Here is a 27,441-nt window from a genome sequence, read left to right as displayed (position 1 = left end):
CAAATGGCTGTGAGCACTATGGGACTAAACATCTATGGTCATCAGTCCCCTAGAACTTAGAACTACTTAAACCTAACTAACGTAAGGACATCATACAACACCCAGTAATCACGAGGCAGAGAAAATCCCTGACCCCGCCGGGAATCGAACCCGGGAACCGGGGTGTGAGAAGCGAGAACGCTACCGCACGACCACGAGCTGCGGACGATGAAATAATGGCGCTACGGCTTATAATACACGAAAGTTTCAATGAATGCAAACATGCGTTTATAAAATATGTAGATACACTGAAAGCTTCTAACACTGTTCACTGTAATACAGTCTTTGAAATTCTGAAGGTAGCACAGAAAAAAATACATCAAGTGAAACTTTAACTTCTATAGATACTGGACTTTAGTTACAAGAGTCAACGGCCATGAATCGTAACATTATGCGTGAAATAAAGAAAGGAGAAATTTGAAATAAAAAATGGGGTTCTGGGGAAAGAAATGAAATCTTTCGGTTTTTAGAAGACATTGTAATTCAAGCAGAGCTGCAAAGGACTTGGATTATCAAGTTGAACGGTATGCATATGAGGTGAACAAACAAAAGTAAAACCGGAGTAGTGATATGTAGTCGTAAGAGAGCAGGCAATGACGAGGGAATATATTTCGTATGGGTAATAGAATACAGCAGTAAGTAAGTAGTAACACAAACAACGTATAAAAACAATGAATGGTCAATGTTACAGGCAACAAACAATAATTAGATCTAAAAAAGGAAGTAAAACACAAAATACACAAAAATACATAGAAATTGTAGTAATAGTATCTAGTAATAGGTTTTTCAGAAGGGGAAGAGTAGACCAGACTCATGGTTGTATGTCCAAGTCCTTCAGCCAGCCAGAAGCATCTCCCTCCAGGAGGTGCAGCTCCTGCATTGTGCCAGGGAATCTCGTCGTAGGGCAGTCCATTGCGATATGATGTAGAGTTTGTGGATTCCCACAGTCGCAGTTGGGTGAGTCACTCTGTCCCCATTTGTGCTTCCAGTAATTACATCTACCATAGCATGTTCGGATACGATTTAAAGTTGTCCAAGATTTTCTGGGAAGACCGAAGCCCTCGGGCCGTACGTTTGGGTGCGGGACTACGTTAATGTGATCAGGGTTAGACATATCCCATTCCCGACGCCAGGCTTCGTCGATATCATAATTGTCCTCGATCAGCTGTTGCCCTAATCTCCATGATGGCTTACCGGACTTGAGCCTGTGGCTGGGATTCTTGCAGTCTTCGTGTAACGGTAGGTCACGGTTGTTAGCGCACTTTTGCCATTCCCTTTTCAGTGCAGATCTTCGCCTTAGATGAGGTGGGGCTATGTTAGCCAGTACCGGGAGCCATTGGTGGGGCGTCGGTATAATAGTGCCTGAGATGAGCCTCATGGTGTCGTTTAGCTGGGTGTCCACCGTTGCTGTATGAGTGATGTTTAGCCAGACCGGAGCGCAGTATTCAGCCACCGAATATACTAGTGCAAGAGCAGATGTTCTGGGAACTGTGGCGCTTGCTCCCCAGCTACTTCCAGTGAGTTTGTGTAGGACATTATTTCTGGTTTTGATTTTTGCTGCGCATTTGTATAAGTGCTCCTTGTACGTCAGAGATCGGTCCAATGTAATTCCCAGATACTTTGGGAGGGGATTGTAGTTAAGCAGCTGGCCTCTGAACTCTACGTCGGGTGCATAGTTTGCCTGTCTGTTGTTGAGGTGGAAACAGGAGACTTGGGTTTTAGAAGTATTAGGTCTGAGCCTCCATGTTTCGAAATATTCATCCATTTTGATAAGGTCTTCCTCAATGATTCTTTCGGAGTTGTGGGAGTCTTGATGTTGATATGTGAGAGCAATATCGTCTGCATAGATAAACTTCTTAGAAGATGTCTCTGGTAGGTCTGATGTATATATATTAAAAAATAATGGAGCTAGCACGGATCCTTGGGGCAGGCCATCATTTAACTTATATGTCTTGCTTATCTCTCCATATAGGTGTACTTCAAAAAATCTATTTGAAAGCATATTGTTGATTAGGGTAGCCGTTTTCTTGCAAGGAATAATGCGTTGGAGTTTAAGAATCATTGCCTCCCTCCACACTGTGTCATATGCTGACGATAGATCTATGAACACGGCGACTGTCTTTTTCTTCCTTTGAAATCCACTCTCTGTATGTGTGGTAAGAGATAATACTTGATCACGGCAGCTCCGACCGGGTCTAAATCCGGCTTGTTCAATAGGAATGAAATTCTCAGCAATGGGTTTTATTCTGTTGAGAATAAGTCTCTCCAATAGTTTGTAGCATACACTTGGAAGAGCTTTAGGTCTATAGTCCTCTAGGAGCTTTCCATCTTTGCCAGGCTTAAGAATGGCGACGATCTTGGTTTGTTTAAATAGTAGTGGTAGTGTTTCCGATCGTTGGATGTCATTGTAAAACTGAGTTAGCCACAGTAGAGCTCGAGGTCCTAGGTGCCGTAAGAACTCGGGGTAGACCTCATCTAAACCAGCCGCTTTACCCATTTTCATTTCTTTCAGTGCCTCTGTGATCTCTAGGATGGTAAAGGTTTTTGAGAAATTGTTGTCGGGTGTGGATTGTCGGAGCTTGGTTCTCAGTTCTTTCTTTACTTTCATAGTCTTACCCTTGTTGCTGCTTGGTGTTTTTCTCGTAAGGTTAACTATTCTGTTTGCTACCTCTTTGGGGTGTATGTTGCCATCCATACAGGTTTTGATGGAGCTTTCACCCAGGTTTTTAAGAAGGCACCAGGTTTTCTTGCTGGAGTGCTTGAAGTCCATATTTTTCGTGAGAGTGTGCCACTTTCCTCGTCTTGCTGAGTCCAGGCATTGGAGAATCTCGTCCGCAATTTCAGGATCGTTGTTTTGCGAATAAGCGTTATATAGGTCTAAGCATTCTTGGCTCCAGCCGGGAATATAAGTTTTCCTGTAGCCTCTGGGAATGTGTTTTTTGGCAATGGCTAGGAGTAATCCCACAAAGCGGTTGTAGTTCTTCGATGCGGGTGGGATCCATTGGATGTTGTGGTCCATTTCGGCGGTAAAGGCTTCCCAGTTGGCATTGCCAAAATTCCATCGAGGTTTAGGTGTAGATCTCACTATTGGAATCTATATACCGACATGTAGCAGGACGGGTCTGTGCTGGCTACGAGGAAAATCAGGCAAGATCAGTTTATTGCAGCGTAATGGGAGCTTTTTGGCGTCTCTGGAAACAAAGCACAGATCGGGGTTGTAGTCTCTTTTCCATCTAGCCGAGTGGAAAGTCCCTTTATCCCTTAGATCATGGATCAAGAAGACGTCTTCTATGTCTGCCCATTTCATTACTCCCTCCCCATCCTCATTGGTGTTGTTATATCCCCACTGGGTACTGTGGCTGTTCAAATCGCCCATTATCACTGTAGGATGTTGTATGTTGGAAATAGCAGAGTCATTCCGTGACTGAGTTGGGGGTTTGTAGAGGTTGATGACTTCAATATCAGCAATTTTTGTTCCTATGACGTAGGCGCTTGGGTCAGTGTGTGTTTTTATATCGTGGACCTGGTCAGTGTTGTTTTTAAAGTATGTGGCAGTGCCGTAGTTAGCGTGGTAAGTTGCTGCAGCAAGGGAATAGCCTGGAATTTTGCATCTATTTTTCAACTGCTTTTCGTCGCTGCAATGTGTTCCCTGGAGCAAGACAGCATCTACTGAATGGTTGTCCAGGACTTTAAATAGGTAGTCAGATTTAGCTCCTTCTATGTTGAGTTGTAGGATTTTAAGGACATCTCCAATGTCCTTGGTCAACGGGTTCTGAGAGGAACCATTGTTTCGGGTATTTGCGTTCATGTCTGTGCTGATTCTGTAAAGCTGGGAAATCCTCACAGGTCCAGCAGCCAGATTTGTAGACTGTTTAGCCGTGATAAAAAATCACGTTGCCCAGGGTGCACCACGGGGAGGCTAGTCTACATTGCACCCCATGTCGAGGGAATTAGATTACGAAACGATCCAGTGAAAACAGTAAACGAGTCTTGCTTCCCACGCCCGGGTTCCCGGGTTCGATTCCCGGCGGGGTCAGGGATTTTCTCTGCCTCGTGATGACTGGGTGTTGTGTGATGTCCTTAGGTTACTTAGGTTTAAGTAGTTCTAAGTTCTAGGGGACTGATGACCATAGATGTTAAGTCCCATAGTGCTCAGAGCCATTTTTTGAGTTTTGCTACTGGATAGCAAAATAATATATGGTGGGAGAAGTAGAGAAGAAACTAATTGCAGACTGAGTGAAATTTGCTACGATTTACCAAGAAAGAGAAACCACAAGTTTCTTCAGGTATACTACATCCAACAGATGTCCGTGATTTATAATTAGATCCCATAAAGATACCAAATGGCGGAGAAATTGTATGCTGGATTTCTCTCGCAGGTGGTAATAGTTACAGTCATTTTGTAATGTATTAAGATCTGATTACTTAGCGGACAGTCATTTTGTAATGTTTTAAGATCAGATTACTTAGTGGACTAATCAAACTGCAATACCGTGCGTGAATGTTTGTCGAACCAGGAACATATGCATACAGTCCCCTGACCACGGCTGTAGCCATCCTGGATTACGAGAAAGCTCACAGGGCCCTCATCATGAAACTGGAGAAGAAAGAACAGCTGATTCCTAAGGATGTTAAAACAGACATCCAGGCTTATGTGTAAGCTGAATGCGTGAGCCCAAGTCATAACTCCGAAACTCCACACGTCATTTAACAGAAGAAGCTCCGGCCTGAAATACACACCCCACTCACCGCATTTCAAACGATTCATGGGACCGTTGGCGCCAGAACTTAATTTCTATAATTTAGGTGTCGGAACGCAACTCAACCATACAAACCAACCGCCGCCCCTCCCCTCCTTCCCAGCCCTAAAAGTTCCAAGTTTCGGTTTTATAAATCTTACGATAAACTTACAAAGTGAAATCATTTTCAACGTGACACTATTTTGAAAATCATTTTTTTAATCACAATACCTAACTACAAAAACAATAAAACCCCAAGATGTAATACAAAGAAGAAGTGCTACCGTATAACGTCTAGTTATGCTCGATATACATCGGCACAAGTCGGTAGTCTACGTGACTGTGACGTGATATTTTCAACTGCTGCCTCCGGCAAAGTTAGAACAGTAGCGCTGTAGCTCTATAAAAATAGTTCTTCCAAATCTAAAGCTCCTCCCTACTCTCTTCTTTAATGTCTTTTCTTGCATAATATATCGGGTATCGGATTGTCTGATTCAAGTGAGGGAGCTTTACATAGAGATCACGCTTCGTTACGAAAAAAGACTTGAGCATATCTCTAGTAGGAAAACGTGTCTCTTACGCGTTGCAAATATTGAAGTTGTTTCATTAAACTATGAAAAATGTCAATCTGATATGATAACAGTACAATTCAAATTACTTTGGTCTATATTTCCTTTTGCAGGTCACACACTTCCCTAACAATGCCCAAGCGCATCCAATCTCATTTACCAGTTACGTTTGTTTCACATTCACGCTGAAGTAACCACTGCTACATTGCATCTCCACATTAACTAAACAGGTAATCACTGATCACGAAAATACTTTGATTTATGGTGTAGTATCAAATGTTTCTCCCTAACAATGACTGATTCGCAAACACGACACTGTATCAAACAACAGGGTGACATATACTGACCTATGCGAAAAAAACGTAAATTAGTTTCAAACTACGTCGTGCACACACTTTATTCAACATGTGCCAGCCGCTGTGACCGATCGGTTCTAGGCACTTTAGTCCGGAACCGCGTTGCTTCTACGGTCTCAGGTTCGAATCCTGCCTTGGGCAGGATGTCCTCAGGTTAGTTAGGTTCAAGTAGTTCTAAGTCTAGGAGACTGATAAGCTCAAATGTTAAGTCCCATTGTGCTTAGAACCATTTGAACCATTCAACATGTAATCGTCACTACAGTCCTTCGGATTTAGGTTAAGACACGTTCGATATGCCTGCCGTCATTGGCGATGATATGCCACAGACCAATAGCGAAATTCTGTGTGAACCGCTGAAGTGTCGGAACATCGATGATGTCGATGACCTCCTGAATGGTTGTTTTCCGCTCAGCAAAGGTTTTGGGGTTATTGCTGTACACTTTGTCTTGAATATAGCCCCGTAGAAATCAGTCGCATCCTCTGGATACCGCAGGGCCAGAATGCTGTCCCCCAAGTGCTCCTCCAGCACATCAAACACTCTTCTTCTGCGATGGGGTCGAGATCCGTCTTGCAAGAACCACATTTTGTCGAAATCAGGGTCACTCTGGATAATTACGATGAAATCATCTTTCAAAAGCTTCACGTACCGTTCGGTAGATACCGTGGCACGAGGAAAAATGGCACCGATTATCCTGTGACTGGACATTGCACACCACACAGTCACCTGTTGAGGGTGAAGAGACTTCTGGATCACGACATGTTGATTCTCAGTCCCCCAAATGCGTCACTTTTGCTTACTGACAAACCCATCCAAATGAAAGTGGGCTTCGTCGATGAACCAAATTTACGTAATAATTCCCATCATACCCCACGGTCAACTGTGCAGTTTGACCATCCTGACTCAAACCGTTCAAAAGTTATGACGATTTTATTTCATATTATTCAATAATTGTCATCCAGTAAATATCATAGTTGATTCCGCGTGTCTTTCCTCAATATAACTGAAATACGAACCGACGTAATATTTGTTACTGTCAATTAAACTTTCTACCAAAATCTACACATTACTTATCGGAGGTTCGGCGGTGTGCGACCGTTCAGTACGGAAGTTCCAAAACCGAATCTTCTTTCTCCCGACGCCAAGATGGTTCGTCACCACCTGCGGTGAGGCATTTTTGTCATTATACGGGAAGAGAATGCGCCCTCACAGGAAATGGCACGCTCTGCTCCAGAAGCCAGCGATAGGTAAACAGTACAATATCCATACGTTATGACATCAAAAATAGCAGTACTCCTTACATAAACCATATTAATTCATCTGTCGATTCTCCCTCAGTAAAGTCAGATATTGAAGATTGGTAGCAGGTAGTACAAGGAGTACCTATGAACAGAACACTGGTCTGACCACGAACCAGTACCATTGGAAAATATAGCCAGTGAAGACTGGATCCTATGTCCGCACATCCACCGTCATCGCGACTGCAGAGATATCACTTCGCCGTTTCCCCCGGTGGCTGAGCTGATCTCAAAAGCTTGTGTGTATATTGTTCCGGCTAGTTAAGAACCATTCCCTGCTGTGTGGATCGGGCATAAAACATCTCTGAATCACGTTGTGAATTTAATTGTGTGAACTAGCAGTTGAAAATTGATCTCGCTTTCTATTTCCAGAGATATCTCATACACTTTCAACCACGACGGATCCAAAGACAGTGATTTTATTTATTCCTCAGGAATAACATACCAATCGGGTTCAAGTCTATATTTTCTAATTTTTGTTTCCAAAATAATTTGATTTAGTTACTATTATCTGTTTGTAACAGGTTGATCAGCTCTCTTCAATAAACCGTGAATATTCCCAAATGTAAATGTCTATGTACTAGCAGAGTTTTGGGATTTAGAAAACACGCAGAAAGTCCCGAATATATTGTTTCATTGACGCAATTCACTTCTTAAATTAATGAGAGATGGCACTGGCGAATCAATGAAGAAGGAGTTGATCCTGGTTTGTATCGTTTCGGTATATAAAGAGTCAGTCCGTACCACATTTCTTCGCGTTCCTGCCACCAAAGAAATGATTTCCCGTGAAACTGTCCCTTACCATTAATATCGGATAAATCATAAATATGTCTCTGGCTTTATAATGTCTAAGCTTCTTAATTCTCACTACACGATATTAACTATAAGTTCGAGTTCTTTTAATGTGTGTTCAGCACGGTCAAGGTCACCATATCTCACGTCTCATTTATTAGCAGAATCACTTTCAACGATCGGCAAAGATATTAGTATGATAAGGTCCTACTATTTTCTGTCCCAATATCTAAAAATAATCTATTATCCACCACTCCAATGTCTAATCCAGTTGTCAGAATGATATTTAATTAGGCTTATAATCCCTAAATTCCTGCTACCACGGAAGACTGCAAACATGCACCATTGGAAACCAATACTCAAAAGAGCTAACAATGCTGCGCATTGGTTTATATATTATGAACAAAACAAAGCGCAGCTCTGTTATGTCTTCCTTGGATTCCCTTTGTGCTACTTTGCGTTACTCTCTTTCAAATATCTACTCTTTGTAAATTTTTAACTAACTATTACTTCGAAATATCTAACGTTTTTTGACTCTTGAGTCATTTTGTATTACAGAATTTAATCTAATATTCGTTTCTGAATACCCACTCTCTAAAGAGCGGTTACAACCCACGCATCAGCAGGATGTGTTGGTACTACTTACATGTCGTATCTCACGCTAACTTGGTTATTGTTGATACGCATTCCTAAACATCCTTTGAGAACAGACCCATTCTTGCCTAAATTTTAAAAAGCTGAAACTGTAGTGCAACATTATATGCACACTAAACATAATGAGTCCAAAGACAACGGATATGATTCGTTTCTATTATACAACTTAGTTTAAAGTTCTCCTGTATGAAACTCTTCACAGATTTAGGCCGAAAATGGTCGGAAAGGGGAATGGAAAAGTAACTGGTACGTAAATAAAGGAAGGAATGGCAATTTCTCCAAAAGTTAAGACAGCGAAGAAGATAGTGATTATGGAATTCCATCGTACAGTTTCTCGCGGCAGGTACAGCTAAGCCCTTGTAACAAAAGAGAAGAAAACGCTATAAGTAAACTAACACGTGGACCTGTGACTCCATTACTGTGGGAATAAGGATTTATATGGGAACTGTAACCCCGAAGCATACGTCCATATCCGAACGTAGGTGTAGAAGCAGCTCTGGTACGTTCGCTTCTAAATTTAGTGGCGCTGTACATGGAAGCAAACACTTTAATTATGATACAAGATGAAGTTTTTGTCGCCAGTCTTTGGTTTGAAATAGTTGTGCCCAGGTGAAGGTTTATAGGCTGTAAGTCAATACCGGAAGTTAACCGCAGTGTGCCCATTGAATCAATAGATTGAAACAATAGATCAGTGAAAGATAGGTACCGAAGAAATTGATCAGGACCAAAGTGTGGTATTGGTTCGTTGTCACTGACTCACAGTTTGAGGATTGAGCTTTCTACTGCGTGAAAAAGTGGAGATGGTGGGTTACGTACAGCAAGGATGATTATTGTAAAACTTCTAATCCCTCCGCCACCAATAGCAATCATGAAATCACCGCTGAGTGCCACAGAATTTCTGCATATCATCGAACAACAATAGGTAAAATTTTTCTCTTTAATATTGTCCTGAAATACATACATATTTCAGTAATCTTTTGTCGCACGATACAGAAAAATGCCTTCCTGGGGTCCATCGTAGAATAAAAATCTTATGACACGGTTTTCAGATAAAATTTATCTGAAATCGGAACTTATCCGACCGGGTTACGATTTTCCAGTCCTCTGAGGTCCAATCGATATGTTCATGAGTCCAAGAGATGCGGTGCAGGAGATGTCGCAATGTTAGCAAGGGCACTCGCGTAGTTGTTTACTGCCAATTTTGCCACACTGTCGTGACGGATACGTACGTCATACGTCCCATATTGATTTATGTGGTTATTTAACGCAGTGTTGCATGTCTCTTAGCACCGACAGCTCTTCGCGAACGCCGCTGGTCTCGATCGGTAAGGGCAGACTGTGCACCACTGGCTTGTCCGTGGTGAGAAGTAACGCCTCAAATTTGGTATTTTGAGCACATCCTTGACATTGAGGATCTAGGAATATTTAATTCCCTAATGATTGCCAAAACTGAATGTCCCGTTCGTCTTTTCCAACTACCACTCCGCCTTCAAAGTCTGTTAATTCCCTTCGAGCGGCCATAATAACTTCCAAAATCTTTTAACATCTATCCCCTGAGTACAAATGACGGTTCCGCCAATGAACTATCGTTTTATGCGTTGTGTACTCCAAACTACCGCCATCTTTATACCTCCGTATCGCTATCCCATGACTTTTATCACCTCAGTCTATTTTGACTTTCGCCTAAATTTACTGGAGAAATGCGCAGAATACTGAAATCATTAAACCCGAACAGGCATTTGAAAGTGCTCCTTTTAGTATACGCATACATCTTAATTTAACAACTTCGCCATCTCGCCCACACACAATCGTCGATTATCCAATATTTAGAGATTACATCAGGGAAACGTTAGAACAAGTTCTTACTTGTACGGTATGGTCTTGAAAAATGGTGCAAAACACACGAGAGGTCACAATATAGGTGACGTACACCCACAAACCAGAAGTCGGAAACGTCTTGCACTTTAGTACTTTCTGTTCCTATATTACACGTCGGGGGATGAGTAATTCTTTATCTGCACAAAGCCTCTTACTCAACAGACGCTGAAGACACCTGTCCCTCCGTCGCTTCCATCCGAAGCCGTTGGCTTGCGCGGGCGACGCTGTGAATAAAACACCAGGCGGCAGCTGCCGGCGAGTGGAGTACTGATTCCCGGCGTCCCCACCTACCGTGTAGAGCCGCCCACGGCTGCTGTTTTCAATACGAGGCGGACGTGGAGCAGCAGGCAGGTGTGCGTGTGCGTGAAAAATTCATTACCTGCTGTGCCCTGCTCTCAGCCGTCTCCCTTATCCCTCCCCTGCGGCGTCTTGTCACCGCTAAGCCCACTTGGATAAAGATTTACACTTAAGGAGAATGAGCAGCCTCACAAGAAACTTGTGTCGTCATGAGGTACCATCTTGACTAATGTCCTTATTTTTTAAAGTTTTCCCTCACACATAGAAATTATCACTTCTATTTCTCGTCGATACCAACTGTTAGTACCTTAATCGAACGTGTAACATCATAGTTCTACTGCTCTCCTGATCTATTTTGCCATCATTGAGTTTCTGTAAATGTTGTTGGATTGAATGCATACCACGAGAGTGTTTATTCTTTTCCCTGTTATAAATCTGATGTCTTTTACAATGTAGGAAGTGTAATCTATGAGCAAATTATATGTTTTCTCTTTGTCATATAATCTGTTTGGTTCTCTTTAAAATCAAATAATTTTATTTAAATAATTTTGTGTAGAACTATCAATACACGGCGAATGTTCTGTTTTATTTAAAATAATTGTCTGCTGTTATGTAAACTGCTAACCTTCACTTAGGATTCTTAGTTATTCTGTATGGAAAAGGTAGTGTGGTTCCCCTCAGGAACGGAACTTAGTAGCGCGCGCAAGTTGTGGTTGGCCTAGGTAGAAAAGGTGGAACGAGAGTCAGTCGGGAACGAACCACCAAACTGTGAACTGCTCATGAAAAGTTGTATATTGTGCTGGTTCCGAGAGAGGCTTTTCCTGACGCTCTCCTATGCCACGGATGGATGGACAAAGAGCTGGAAATATTCTGGTATTGGTATCTATCATCGCCGCCAAGAAATGACAGAGTCCAGCAATTCTGCCTGCAAATCCACCTACTAACATGCAATCGCCACCACATTGCGCAATCACTGTGTTAGTGTGCTCAAATGTAAGGTAATTTATTACTGAATTTATGTACGTACCTTGATTTTTTTCCTTATCATAAGACCTCTCAGGTTACTCCCCGTTTGAACTAAAGTGATTACCGAGTGTCCTTACTGAAAGAACATTAAAGCCCAGTGTTTAGCTAATTAATGCCTCTTGAAAATAGTAAAAAGAAAGTTAAAGTTAGTGTGGCAAGAGAGTGAGTTAAAGTAAATGATGCTTGCTGAAATTAGTTTTCCTATTAAAACTGCCTATTAATATGTTGTTGCCAACTTCAAAGTTAAAAGTTCTTAAGACTGAGGCTTATAAAGTTTTGCTTAGTAAATGATCACATTGCTGCTTGTTGTAAATCGCAAAAGGTGAGTCAGTATCTTACAAATATGTTAATTTCGTGTCACACTGCAGTAAAAGTGGAAAATTGCAGTAGTGGAAAGTTATATACTCATGCCTGCTAAGTACTTGTTTCCTTTGGGTATTGAAAGAGCATATTAACTGTGTAATAGTATCCACAGGTTATCCTTTATGCTCATGATAAATAACAGTTAATAGAAAGATAAATAACGGTTAATAGAAATACTACTATTTATGAAAACAATAATTTCGTTATTCAAAAGACAGTGAGAAGTAACCTGTTAGTGAATTCCATTTAACTTTCATTCTGAATAGAAAAGTATTCAATTGGAGAGAGGCTTAACCTGTGATCAGCTCATAATTTTGCAGTGAACTACATTTACAATTTTATGTCAGCTAGGAAAATGTGTGAAAAATAATACTCAACCTATGTCCAATCTATGATCCTACAGTGAATATTAATAGTAATGTTATAAGGACTACTCAGTTTGAATAAACCCTGAAAGTAATAGTGTATATTGTTATCTGTTATGTTTATGCAAATAGTTTGTTCTTCTTTGTCAGCTTCCGATCTTACTGTGAACATATACAGGTGTCAGAGTTCATTGCACTCGCGTGTGGCAAAATATAGGTTGTGTTTGTCCGTTAAAGTTACTCATACCTAATTTCTTAAACAAGAATGTTAATCATTCTCTTGCCTAATTAGGCTGGCGACCGTTTTCTTTATTCTTTAAACAGTGTAGCTAGGTAAAATATTATTTGTTACTGTTGGAATATTTACGTAATTCTGACTTTCACTTCCGATAAGCCACCTCCGTTAGGTACAACACGGTCAATATAACAAAATTCCTCTCAGTGGGTAACACTGCTCTGTTGCTTTATACCATAATTACTTTAACAAGATAGTTTTATTTCATGACCTGCCTCCAACTTTGAAGTTATGGTATAGCAGTAGCTGACGGTAGTCTTATAAAGGGAACCATACGAAAAGACGATATTCCTAAAAGCTGTGCGTCGATTTTTCCCATACGCAATCAAAAAGTGAAATATAAGAAATCGCGTACATAATGAATGAAAGAAGCTTCATTAAAATAATTTAGCAGTAACATGAAATGTACTTTAAACTCATTATTCAAACTCCACGAACACAAGTAAAGCCAATACTAGTTGTGATTATCCTGACCAGTACCTAAGGCTTTCGGTTGTATTGCAGAAGCATTTCAGAAATTACTAAGTTTGTAAACTGTTTGCTTGCACTTTGCATGGTTTAATGGCGCAATCCAAAATCGACTCAATGGCGGCTGTTGTGCGTCACCACGTGCCACAGATGAACAAAAAATGGTTCAAATGGCTCTGAGAACTATGGGACTCAACTGCTGAGGTCATTAGTCCCCTAGAACTTAGAACTAGTTAAACCTAACTAACCTAAGGACATCACAAACATCCATGCCCGAGGCAGGATTTGGACCTGCGACCGTAGCGGTCTTGCGGTTCCAGACTGCAGCGCCTTTAACCGCACGGCCATTTCGGCCGGCACAGATGAACAGATGACAAGGATTAACGACGGCTGTGGATATATACGTACGGTACTGTTGACACGAACCAACGGGCTACCAAAGATGTCTGCCCATCGACCTTTCAGCGAACTCTGCTGCGTATGCGTATCCGCAGCAGGTCTGCATCTACATGGCTACTCTGCCTGGCAGAGAGTTCGTCGAGCCATTTCTATACTACTTCTCTACCATTCCACTCTCGAATGGCACGTGGGAGAAAGGAACACCTACATCTTTCCGTTCGAGCTCTGATTTCTCTTATTCTATTATGATGATCATTTCTTCCTACGTAGGTGGGTGCCAACAAAATATTTTCGCAGTCAGAAGAAAAAGTTTGTGACTGAAATTTAGTAAATAGATCTCGCCGCAAAGAAGACTGCCTTTGTTTCAGTGACTGCCACCCAAACTCGCCTATCATATCAGTGAAACCCCCCCCCCCTATTGCTTGATAACACGAAACGAGCTGCCCTTCTTTGCACTTTTTTTATGCCCTCCGTCAATCCTACCTGGTAAGGATCCCAAACCGCGCAGCAAAATTCCAGCAGAGGACGGAATAGTGTTATGTAGGCTGTCTCTTCCGTGGGTTTCTCGCATCTGCTAACAAAAGGCAGTCTTTGTTTCGCTTTCCCCACAATATTATCTACGTGGTCTTTCCAATTTAAGTTGCTCGTAATTGTAATTCCTAGGTATTTAGTCCAATTGACAGCCCTTAGATTTGTGCGAGTTATCGTATACCCAAAATTTATCGTATTTCTTTTAGTACCCATGTGGATGATCTCGCACTTTTCTTTGTTTAGTGCCAATTGCCACTTTTCGCACCATACAGAAGTTCTCTCTAGATCATTTTGTAATTGGAATTGATCGTCTGATGATTTTACTAGACGGTGAATTACAGCTTCATCTGTAAACAATCTAAGGGGCTGCTCAAAATACCACCTAGATTATTTATGTAAATGAGGAACAGCAGAGGGCCTATGACACTACCTTGCGGAGCGCCAGATATCACTTCTGTTCTGCTCGATGATTTACCGTCTAACACTACGAACTGTGACCTCTCTGAGAGGAAATCACGAATCCAGTCACACAACTGAGACGATACTCAATATGCACGCAATTTGATAAATACTCGCTTGTCAGGAACGGTTTCATCCACGCTGCTTCTACGGTCACAGGTGGTTCGAAATGGTTCAAATGGCTCTGAGCACTATGGGACTCAAGTGCTGAGGTCTTTAGTCCCCTAGAACTTAGAACTAGTTAAACCTAACTAACCTAAGGACATCACAAACATCCATGCCCGAGGCAGGATTCGAACCTGCGATCGTAGCGGTCTTGCGGTTCCAGACTGCAGCGCCTTTAACCGCACGGCCACTGGTGGTTCGAATCCTGTATCGGGCATGGATGTGTGTGATGATCTTAGGTTAGTTAGCTTTAAGTAGTTCTAAGTCTACGGGCTGATGTCCTCAGATATTAAGTCCTGTAGTGCATCGAACCTTTTGAACCATTTGAACGGTATCAAAAGCCTTCTGGAAATCTATGAATATGATATCGATCTGAGAACCCTTGTCGACAGCACTTATTACTTCATGGGAATAAAGAGCTAGCTGCGTTGCCCAAGAACGATATTTTCTGAATCCGTGTTGGTTATGTATCAATAAGTCATTTTCTTCAGGGTGATTAATAACGTTCGAGTACAGTATATGTTCCAAAATCCTACTGCAAATTGAGGTCAGTCATACGGGTCTGTAATTCAGTGGGTTACTCCTATTTCCTTTCTTGAATATTAGTGTGACCTGTGCTACTCTCCAGACTTCTGGAACAGGCCCTTCGTCATGTGAGCGATTGTATGTGATTGCTAAGAAAGGTGCTATTGCATCTGCATACTCTGAAAGGAACCTGAATGGTATATCATCTGGAATGGAAGACTTCCGTTTCTTAAGTGATTTGAGTTGTTTCACAACACCTAAGATATCTACTTTTTTGTCACTCATGCTAACAGCTGTTCTGGTTTAGAATTCTGGAATATTTACTTCGTCTTCTTTCGAGAATTAATTTCGGAAAACTGTATTTAGTAACTCCATTTCAGTGGCACCATCATCGGTGACATTTCCATCGCTATTGCGCAGTAACGGTATTGATTGTGTTTTGCCACCGGTGTACGAGTTGCATTCAAGTTCTAAGGCCTCCGATTTTTTTTTCTAATTAACTACTCACCCGAAATCGATGAAACTGGCGTTACTTCTCGACGTAATCGACCTGCAGACGTACACATTTTTCACAACGCTGACGCTATGATTCCATGGCAGCGGCGAAAGCTTCTTTAGGTGTCTGTTTTGACCACTGGAAAATCGCTGAGTCAATAGCAGCATGGCTGGTGAATGTGCGGCCACGGAGAGTGTCTTTCATTGTTGGAAAAAGCCAAAAGTCACTAGGAGCCAGGTCAGGTGAGTTGGGAGCATGACGAATCACTTCAAAGTTGTTATCACGAAGAAACTGTTGCGTAACGTTAGCTCCATGTGCAGGTGCGTTGTCTTGGTGAAACAGCACACGCGCAGCCCTTCCCGGAAGTTTTGCTGCAGTGCAGGAAGTAATTTGTTCTTCAAAACATTTTCCTAGGATTCACCTGTTACCGTAGTGCCCTTTGGAACGCAGTGGGTAAGGATTACGCCCTCGCTGTCCCAGAACATCGACACCATCATCTTTTCAGCACTAGCAGTTACCCGAAATTTTTTTGGTGGCGGTGAATCTCTGTGCTTCCATTGAACTGACTGGCGCTTTGTTTCTGGATTGAAAAATGGCATCCACGTTTCATCCACTGTCACAACCGACGAAAAGAAAGTCCCATTCATGCTGTCGTTGCGTGTCAACATTTCTTGGCAGCAAGCCACACGGGCAGCCATGTGGTCGTCCGTCAGCATTCGTGGCATCCACCTGGATGACACTTTTCGCATTTTCTGGTCGTCATGGAGGATTGTGTGCACAGAACACACAGAAATGCTAACTCTGGAGGCGATCTGTTCAGCAGCCATTCGGCGAGCCCCCAAAACAATTCTCTCCACTTTCTCGATCATGTCGTCAGACCGGCTTGTGCGAGCCCGAGGTTGTTTCGGTTTGTTGTCACATGATGTTCTGCCTTCATTAAACTGTCGCACTCACAAACGCGCTTTCAACATATCCATAACTCCATCACCACATGTCTCCTTCAACTGTCGATGAATTTCAATTGGTTTGACACCACGCAAATCCAGAAAACGAATGATTGCACGCTGTTCAAGTAAGGAAAACGTCGCCATTTTAAGTATTTAAAACAGTTCTCATTCTCGCCGCTGGCGGTAAAATTCCATCTGCCGTACGGTGCTGCCATCTCTGCGACGTATTGACAATGAACGCTGCCTCATTTTAAAACAATGCGCATGTTTCTATCACTTTCCAGTCCGGAGAAAAAAAATCGGAGGCCTTAGAACTTGAATGCACCTCGTACTTGACATACGACCGGAATCTGTATGGGTTTTCTACCATATTTTGAGACAATGTTTCATTGTGGAAACTATTAAAAGCATCTCGCACTGACGTCCGCACTAAATTGCAAGCTTCCGTGAAATTTAGCCAGTCTTGGAGATTTTGTGTTCTTCTGAATTTTTCATGCTTTTTTGTTGCTTCTGCAACAGTGTTCTGACGTGATTTGTGTACCATGGTGGATCAGCCCCGTCTCTTATTAACTCATGCGGTATGAATGTATCTATTGCTGTCTATACTGTATCTTTAAATTTGAGCTGTATGTGGTCTACACTTACATAATTATCTTGGTAGGAATGGAGACTCTCTCTTAGGAAGGAATCAAGAGAATTTTTATCTGCTGTTTTAAAATGATATATTGTGCGTTTTATTTTGGCGGTTTTGGTTGAAATGGTTTTAAGTCTCACTGCAATGACCTTGTGTTCACTAATCCCTGTATCTGTCATGACACTCTCAATTGAATCATGATTATTTGTGGCTAAGAGGTCAAGTGTGTTTTCGCAACCATTTACAATTCGTGTGGGCTCATGAACTAATTGTTCAAAGTAATTCTCAGAGAAAGCACTGAGTACAATTTCGGAAGACGTTTTCTGTGTACCACCGGCTTTGAACATGTATAAGATAAGCTACTACCAACAGATACAAACACACCACCACCTACTTTATTTAATTATCCTTTCTGAACAGAGTTTGTGCCCCTGTAAAAGTTACGGCAGAATTTATCACCAGCTTTAGCCCGCTTTCTGTTCTATAACGATTTCAGCTTCAGTGCTCTCTATCTGAGCTTGAAGCTCTGGTACTTTTCAACACAGCTTCGACAATTTACAACTACAATACCGACTGTTACTTGGTCGATTCTCGTCGTTTCTTTGCCCTGTACCCTTTGAGATTGGAGCTCTTTTTGATCTTTCGCGAGACTGTTCAACCTGAAAAACCGCCCAGTCCACTCCATACAGTCCCTGCTACCCGTGTAGCTGCCTCCTGTGTGTTGTGGATACCTGACCTACTTAGTGGAAACCGAAACCCCTCTACCCCATGGCGCAAGTCGAGGAATCTGCAGCCTACACCGTCGCAGAACCGTCTGAGCCTCTGCCTCAGACCTTGCATTCGGCTCTGTACCAAAGGTCCGCAGTCGGTCGTGTCGACGATGCTGCATATGGTGAACTCTGCTTTCATCTCGCTAGCAAGACTGGCAGTCTTCACCAATCCAGCCGCCGGAAACCAGAGAGAATCTCTTCCGATCCATAGCGACACACATCATTAGTGCCGACATGAGTGACCACCTGCAGCTGACTGCACCCTGTACCCTTCATGGCGTCCGGAAGGACCCTCTCCACATCTTCGATGACCCCCCCCCCCCCCCTCCCCGGTATGCACATTGGCTTTCTTTCCGTCCTTAGCTGCCGCATCCCTAAGGGGCTCCATCACTTGCCAAACAGTGGAGCTCCCAATGGCAAACCTCGGCACTTGTCCGGATCTCTCAGGAAGACCGGCCGCTGCCGCAACAGGCGAGGCCGCCCTTGCTGGCTCAGAAGTACTTTCAGCAGTGGGCAGTACCTGAAACCTGTTACGGAGGCGCAAGGATACAGCCTTGCGGCCAGCACCAACTTTCGCCTTCCGCCCAGGGATTCGCGACCCCGCCGGGTGCCTCGTTCATGCTGACTACTGTTCATCGACGACTAAGGCAGGAATTTGCGGCCGGCCGGTGTGGCCGTGCGGTTCTAGGCGCTTCAGTCTGGAACCGCGTGACCGCTACGGTCGCAGGTTCGAATCCTGCGTCGGAAATGGATGTGTATGATGTCCTTAGGTTGGTTAGGTTTAAGTAGTTGTAAGTTTTAGGGGACTGATGACCACAGATGTTAAGTCCCATAGTGCTCAGACCCATTTGAACCAGGAATTTGCACACCATTGCGTGACGAGTGATGGCGTTTTCAGACGAATCACGTCTTATGTTCCATAGGATAGATGGCAATTACATGTACGGCGTGATACGTCTAAAATCAAAGGTCCTTTAAGAATCTTCAGAAGGATGCAGTCTGCAGGAGAGAGTTTGTGATATGGTGAACGTTTTAGTGGCATTCCCTGGTCACAATGGATCAAAACAAGTATGCACTTACACATGGGGGAAGTGTCCACCAATTCCAGCTGTCTGTTTCGCCTCAGCGCGATGATGTCTACCATCAGGACAACGCAACGTGACACACAGCTGCCGGCCGAAGTGGCCGTGCGGTTAAAGGCGCTGCAGTCTGGAACCGCAAGACCGCTACGTTCGCAGGTTCGAATCCTGCCTCGGACATGGATGTTTGTGATGTCCTTAGGTTAGTTAGGTTTAACTAGTTCTAAGTTCTAGGGGACTAATAACCTCAGCAGTTGAGTCCCATAGTGCTCAGAGCCATTTGAACCATTTGACACACAGCTAGCAACATACGTGCGTGGTTCGAAGAGTACGAGGATGAGTTTACCCTACCCAACTGTCGACAAAATTCCCTGGGTTTAAATCCAGTCGGCAGTATGTGGAACCATTTCAATAGCACTTGTCGTCCCATGGATCCTCAACCGAGAAAAATGCCACATCTGCCCTCGGCGCTGGAGTCGGCATGATTCCAAATCACTGTTAGTGACTTCCCGAACCTCATTCACTCTCTGAATGTCTCGCTTCGGTCCGTTCTGCAGAAGGTGGTTATTCAGCTTTTGACGGGTAATCACATTAATGTGACTAGACAGTGCAAAGGATTGCTAGTCTTACATTGGCCCACGAGAGTGTTACAATACAAAAACACCAAAGAAACAGGTATAGGTATGCGTATTCAAAGACAGAGATTTGTAAATAGGCAGAATACAGCACTGCAGTGGGTAACGCATATATAAGACAAGTGTCTGGCGCAGTTGTTAGATCTGTTACTGCTGCTACAATGGCAGATTATCAAGATTTGTGTGAGTTTGAACATGGTGTTATAGTCGGTGCGCGAGCCATGGGACACAGCACCTGCGAGGTAGCGCTGAAGAGTGGATTTTACCTAACGACCATTTCACGAGTGTTCAAAAATGGTTCAAATGGCTCTGAGCACTATGGGACTTAACATCAGTGGTCATCAGTCCCATAGAACTCAGAACTACTTAAACGTAACTAACCTAAGGACATCACACACATCCATGCCCGAGGCAGGATTTGAACCTGCGACCGTAGCGGTCACGCGGTTCCAGACTGAAGCGCCTAGAAACGCACGGCCACACCAGCCGGCATTTCACGAGTCTAATTTGAACGTCAGGAATCCGGTAAAAGATCAAATCTGCGACTTCGCTGCGACCGGAAAAAGATCCAGCAATAACGGGACTAACGACAACTGAAGAGAATCGTCCAACATGACAGATGTGCAGCCCTTCCGCAAGTGGCTGAAGATTTCAATGCTGGGCCATCAACAAGAGTCAGCGTGCGAACCATTTAATGAAACATCATCGATGTTAGGTTTAAGTAGTTCTTGATGACTGCCCGACACAAAGCTTAACGCCTCGCTGGGGCCCGTCAACGCCGACATTGGACTGTTTCAAATTGGGTCGACAGGATGGACGTGTACGGGTATGTGGACAACTTCATGAATCGATGGATCCTGCATGTCAGCAGGGGCTATTAAAACTGGTGGGGGCTCTGTAATTGTGCGGGGCGTGTGACGTTTGTGTCATATGGGACCCCTGATACGTCTTGACACGACTCTGACATGTGATGCGTACGTAAACACCCTGTCTGACCACCTGCGTCCATTCATGTCCATTGTGCATTGCGACGTACTTGGGCCATTTAAGCTGGACGGTGCTGCACCATACTTCCAGAATTGGTACAGATTGGCTTAAGAGATTAAACACTTCTATTGGCCTCCGAACTCCCCAGACATGAACCTTATTGAGCATGTATGGGATGCGTTTCAACTTCGTGTTTAGAAGATATCTCCACCATCTGGTCCTTTTAAGATTTATAGACAGCCCTGCAGGATTCATGGCGTCAGTTCCCTCCAGCACTACTTCAGACATTAGTCCAACTCGTGACACATCGTATTGCAGCACTTCGCGTGTTCGCAGGGGTTCTACACGATATTAGGCAGGTGTACCAGTGTAAGACGGAGTATTAATTGGCTGCAGAGTAGGCTAGTAACACTAGTGCTGCCGAAAACATAGTCTAAGATGAAATAATGAAAAACGAAAAATCGCGCACCACGAAGTAAGTCTTCCAATGGGACTGAAATTGGCAGGCGTCAGCTCCACGTACACGCAAACAAGTGATTATAATTTACGGAAAAAATGGGTGATTTATTCAAGAGAAAGGGCTTCACAAAGGGAACAAATCAACAGAAAGTTGGTTCACGCCAGGCCCTTTTTGCAAGCAGTTATTTTGCTTGGCACTGACAGAATTGCTGGATGCCTTTTTGAGGGATATCGTGCCAGATTCTGTCCAGTTGATCGTCCGAGCTCCCTGCTCATAATGCTCTAAACGTCATCACCTAGGAAGAGATCCTGTGACCTTGCTAGACAAGGTAGAGCTTGGCAAGCACGAAGACAAGCAGAAGAATGTCTCACCGTATGCCACCGTGCATTATCTTCCTGAAATGTAAGCTCAGGATAGTTTGGTATGAAGGGCGACAAAACATGCTGTAGAATATCGTCGGCGTACCGCAGTGCTGTGTGCCTCGAATGGCACCTAAAGACGCCCCGCTGTGAAAAGAAATGTCTTCCATGTCATAACTCCTGGTTAACGAGCCGCATGGCGCGCGACAGTCCTGCTGGTATCCCATCGCTGACCATTACGTCTCCAGGCACATTTTCGGTGGCCATCAGGTCACAGTTAGAAGCGGGACTCATCACTGAAGACAGATCTTTGTTGCACCATGCAGAGGCTTTTACTGCCGTTAGTATCTGAATTATTTGAAAATTTCAAAAGATAGACAGGAAAAAATATTGCTTAGTTCGAGTCTTCAAATAATTTCCGAATGTATGTTTGAATTTGTGATCCAGTAATTTTCTTTTGATCGTAGCTTGACAATTTTTCGGTAAAAGTAGGGAACTGTCTTTTCTGACTTTAACTTTAGTATGTTCAAATGTTTTACTTAAAGCGTAGAAATAATTAGACGAAATTGTTAAAGGATCGGGATTATGAGCAGACAGGCAGTTTTCAATACATTCTTCATCATCTGCCCACGGAGCATAAGAGGTAGCAAGTAGTTTTCACTTGGCGCTGTAGAGCGGGGCGTACTACTATGCGGCATATTTTCAGTGTTTTCTGTTTCACGAACACGGCTGGGTGCTCGAAAGCAATCGCTGTGGGACTACTCTCGTACTGACAACTTGAAATGACCCTCGAGACTTGTTCAGACATCGGGCAATGTTCACAGACCGCATTCTTAAAACAAAGTACACCCTCATAAACTGCAATGAGAATGTAGGTATAGTTTTGCCTTCAGTGCACATGCAGCTCTATTGTTGATTTTCTGTGATCAGAACACTACTGTAAAAGAAGTTTGTGATTTAAGACATAAGCAAGGACTGCAGGTCATGACGCCAATCCAGAGTATCCAGAGAACGAAACCGTCAACATTTTATGACTGAACACAGGTCATGATTGCCCTACTGAGAATATGTGTGTGACTGGTGTTTCTGACCTACTGTAACGTCCCCTTGGAAAAATTATAAATGACTGTGCTGGTAAACCTCTTACGTTACTTGATACAGAAAGAGCAGAGTAATACACAGTAACACTCAGACAGTTCTCTCTTTACTTATTTTGATCATCACTAAACTGACACACAATATTTTCTTAGCGCAACGCAATCTGACTTTCAATAATCCCTACAAAAGAATGGCCCTGACTAACAATAGCCCATACCTTTCATGAATCACTTACCTCACAAAAATCTTCGTTACTTCAACTGCTGAAATATAACGAGCGCCAAAACTGCCAGATTCGAACTACTGAAGCCACTAACTACTGATAGGCATAGTTAGCAAATGAAATATTTAGATAGAGAACAAACAATGTATTTACCTAAATAGTGTTCATAAGTAATAATATATATATCAGTTCATGACATCCAGTCTTACAAATTTCCTTTTTCTGACAGACACACGTCCAGATCGTCTGCTCTCAAAACTCTGCCATCTCTCTCCCCACATCCACCACTGCTGGCGGCTCACCTCCAACTGCACAACGCTACGCACTTTTCCCATCCAACTACCCAACACTACAATAGTGAATATTTCAACAGTGCCAACCAGCCACATACTGCACACAGCACTGTCAGTGATTTTCATACAGAGCACTACGTTGCGTTACCAACATAAAAACCTAAACAGCTTACTTACACTACTACATGTTTAATATGCAGTAAAGAAGACACTGATTTCAGCTGATAACTTTTTAAGTATTACAGAAATGCAAAACATCGTCAACAGGCACTTTAAGCTGAAAACTCCGAAAATCAGAGGTTACATAGCAGTGTTAAAATTTTTAAATTAATAAATTAAAGGTTTATGAACGGTATTGAAGGATATAATAACGTAAAATAACTCCATAAATAAAACGAAATAAGTGCGCATAATTGTTATAAATAATGCTTCACGGAGTTTCAGTATCTTTATTCTAATACTTCCCCGACACACGATCAGGACAAAATGCCTCCACTCAAGTTGCATCTGGACTTAGAGAGACTTCCTGAAACGCCACGGGAGACTGACACGATCAGTTTAGCTGAGGAGTTTACTTTGTTCTGAAAGTGTTGCTCCGTTTAAAGACTGGCAGCAGAGGGGGAAAAAACTGAGCTCAGAGAGCCTCCATGACTTGAGGAAAGTTTCACGGGCCCACCCGTTCCAAACAAGTGGTCTGGTTGTTGGGCTGCAGCTGTCTTGACGCTTCAGTAATGCAGAGCACCTCGAGGAATTCTTAATGGTTTTTACCAGGGCTTCCAGCGTGTAAGTCGTTTGGAAACCAGTACCGGCAGCGGGAAGTGCCACAACATAAGACAATGTAAGAGGCTAAAGGGGTTACCATGGGACACACAAGCTTCTGCTCAGAGACTTGTCACTTTGCAAGATCGAAAATTTTGGGACCCTGCACGAAGGGAGTTCCTGAGTAGCTCATTCATTGGCTGAGATTAAAAATTGAGTCCACGACGGGCCAAGACGGTACAACTACAAATTAAGTGCTCTGATTGGCAGAATGGAGGAAGATGAACAGTACCGACAAGCAAGGGCAGCATTTAGTTCGATGAGTATCTGATCTATGAGCGGTCAGTTGGACAGCAGTGAGATCGGACTGAAGAATCCGTAAGTAGAAGGAGATAAGTGAATCTGCCAGTTAGAGTACTCGGAACTCAAACAGTGGGACTCTGATTCTGGGACGATTGGAGGTTACTCGAGAGTAATAGAAAAGAACCCGTCAGGGGACTCCCATGCGTCATTGCTTTATCCCAGGGCTAGTACCCTAGCATGGTACAGCCATTTTTGTTGGACTGCTTATCGGAAGACGTCGACCACATAATCGCAACATGTTTTTGGTCCGTCTTACGGAAAGCTCCAATTTGGCTAGATTTCACCAACGTCGCCACACTGCTTCCTTCCATTAGCCACACGCGTGTAAATAGGGTTGAATTTGCATCCCTCCTTTTAGCTGGTACTGCGGAGATGGCACAGCCACAAAGCAGCAGCTGTAATGTGGAATCACGCCAGAAGTCGAATATTCGAATTAGATGAGCAATCTGGTTAAGTTAGTGGAGAGATCCAATGTTACCTCCGAGCGGCTTTCCAGTTATCTAGTGTGGTCGACGAGTGTTTACCAACTTATCGACACGCTGAGAGCCAGTGCTCCGGCATTGGACTTGGAATTTGGGACGTATAACTTTCTTGGCTTGCGCCTCGGTGATTCCAAATCCGATGATAAATAGATTAATACTGAACAGGTGAACTTATTTTGCTAACCAGCCTTAGTGATTTTTAATGGACTTGCCATGTTACATTGATATCTGTTATATGAGAAGAACAATATGCACTGCACATTGAGTAAATGTGGTGGCATTTGTTAGGTCAGTTGTAGTTGTGGAGCCACCTAAATAAACTGACATTCCCTTTGGACGCAAACCACTGGAATGTGACGCACCAGAATCATGCTAAGTGATTTGCATTCTCCTTCGGATAAAGTGTTCCGACTTCGCTTTCTGGAGGCTTTTCAGCCGAATCTCGACACAGTTTTCGTATTTAGAATCGGATACCTGCAATCATTCTGATGTGTACAGTCACGATGGAACGTACACATTTTCTATTCTGTGTCATATGCTCTTATCTTGAGGTTCCGATTATTGAAACTTTGAGCATCCATTTGCATTTTCCTTGTTTGACTTGAGCTTCCAAATATAACAATTACACCCACTCTGCGAGTTCATCACTGCAACCAACAGAATCTGTTCATCACTGCAAACAACAAATGCCTTATGTGAGGATTATAACACGCTTTCGACCACCAGACTGAGTTCCATTTGGGGAAGGATTAGGCCTGGAACGTAACAGAAGGGAGAAGCGTCGCCCCAAAGCCGTCGAATTCGGAGAATATGAGTGCTGAGTGTCAGCCAGCAGCCGTATGACACAACAGAAGATACAGTGGTAGACTGACACGTTGTGCCAACATCTTATTAGCAGCACATGCATGCCATACACATAATACCCATTCCGCCCAATGCTTAGAGACATGAGTTTATTCACACCCACCTCTATGCCCAGTCACTATATCCAGTTTATGCTCAGTAAATTCAACCCTGACCTCATCTTCGTATTAATGGCTTGTGAAATAAAGGCCACAATAGACCTAAATGTTTACTTGCTCTATAATTCACATGAATTTGTTGTTGCTGACTTCAGTCCAAAGGTTGATTTGGTGCAACTCTCTACACTATCCTATTCCATGCTTGCCTCGTCATCTACGAATAACTACTGCAACCAACTTCCTTCTGAATCTCTCTGCTGTGTTCAATTCTCGGTCTCCCACTGCGATTTGTATCCCCACACTTCCTTTCTATACTAACCTATGATCGCTTGATGTCTCAGAAGGTGTCCTGTCAGCTGATCACTTCTTTTAGTCAAGTTGTGCCTCAAATTTCTTGTCACCGCAATTCTAGTCATTAATTACGTGATCTACCCGCCCAATCTTCAGCAGTCTTCTGTAGAACATTTCTAAAACTTGTATTCTCTTTTTCAGAAACACGTTTCTTTCCATTACCAGTCAACATTTTATATCCTCTCTCCATCGCCAGTCATCAGTTATTTGGCTCTGAAATAGTAAAGCAAACCTACTACTTTAAGTGTCTCGCTTCCTAATCTAATGCCCTCAGCATCGCCTGGTTTCATTCGACAACATTACATTATTCTTGTTTTACTTTTGTTGACGTTATATTTTGTACTCCTTTCATGACACTGTCTACTCCGTTAAGCTACTCTTCCAACTCCTCTGCTATCTGCGACACAATTACAATTTCATCAGCAAATCTCTTCCTTCTCTCATTCCCTTCTCAATCACTACTTTCCTCTTACGCTCCTCACCTCTTCTAAATGCCGTCTGGTTTCTGTACAAATTGTAAACAGCCTCTCGGTCTGTGTATTTTACTCCTGCTACCTTCAAAAGTTTAAAGACAGTATTCCAGTCAACATGGTGAAAAACTTTCTCTAACTCTACGAATGCTGTAAACATAGGTTTCCGTTTCCTTAACCTATGGTCTGAGATGTGTCGTGGAGACAGTATTGCCTCGCATGTTTCTACATTTCTCCAGAATCCAAACTGATGTTCCACGAGGTCAGCTTTAGCAGAAATCGTGTTAGAATTTAGCGACAGCGACTTATTCAACTTGTGGTTCCGTAATTTTCAGAACAGTGAGCAGCTGCTTTCTTTGAAATTGGAATTATTTATTACATTATATTTTAAGTCTGAGGGCATTTGAACCAGTCTCACACATCTTCCAAAATAAGATGGAATAGTTCTGTCTTGACTAGCTGCCCCAACGCTATCAGTAGCTCTGACGGCGTTATACTACAATTTTGTCGCCCGATGTGGGACCATTTCACGTAATACCTAGAATTTATTTCACTGCAGTATTGTTTTACCAGCACCTCTCCACCCAGACTTCAAAAACAGAGGGCAGGTGAGTGACCATGCTGCTTGTCAAATACCGCTGTGAGAGAGGGAATAATGCTGTGGCAGCATGGTGCAGGACCGCAGTCTGTGCAGTGGCGAGTGGCGTTAACTAATGCTGCACTGACCTGGACCGTTTACGAGACAAGAAGCGGCACTCAGCCATAATATAGCCTACTCGAGCCAACAGAAGTACTGGTCGCTCCGGCCTAGCATATCTTCCTTCAGCTGCTGCCTATGCCAAAAACTATTCCATGGT

The sequence above is a fragment of the Schistocerca americana genome, chromosome 4 (assembly GCF_021461395.2).
Source record: "Schistocerca americana isolate TAMUIC-IGC-003095 chromosome 4, iqSchAmer2.1, whole genome shotgun sequence".
Taxonomy (NCBI): Eukaryota; Metazoa; Arthropoda; class Insecta; order Orthoptera; family Acrididae; genus Schistocerca; species Schistocerca americana.
Note: the sequence above shows the minus strand (reverse complement) of the source record.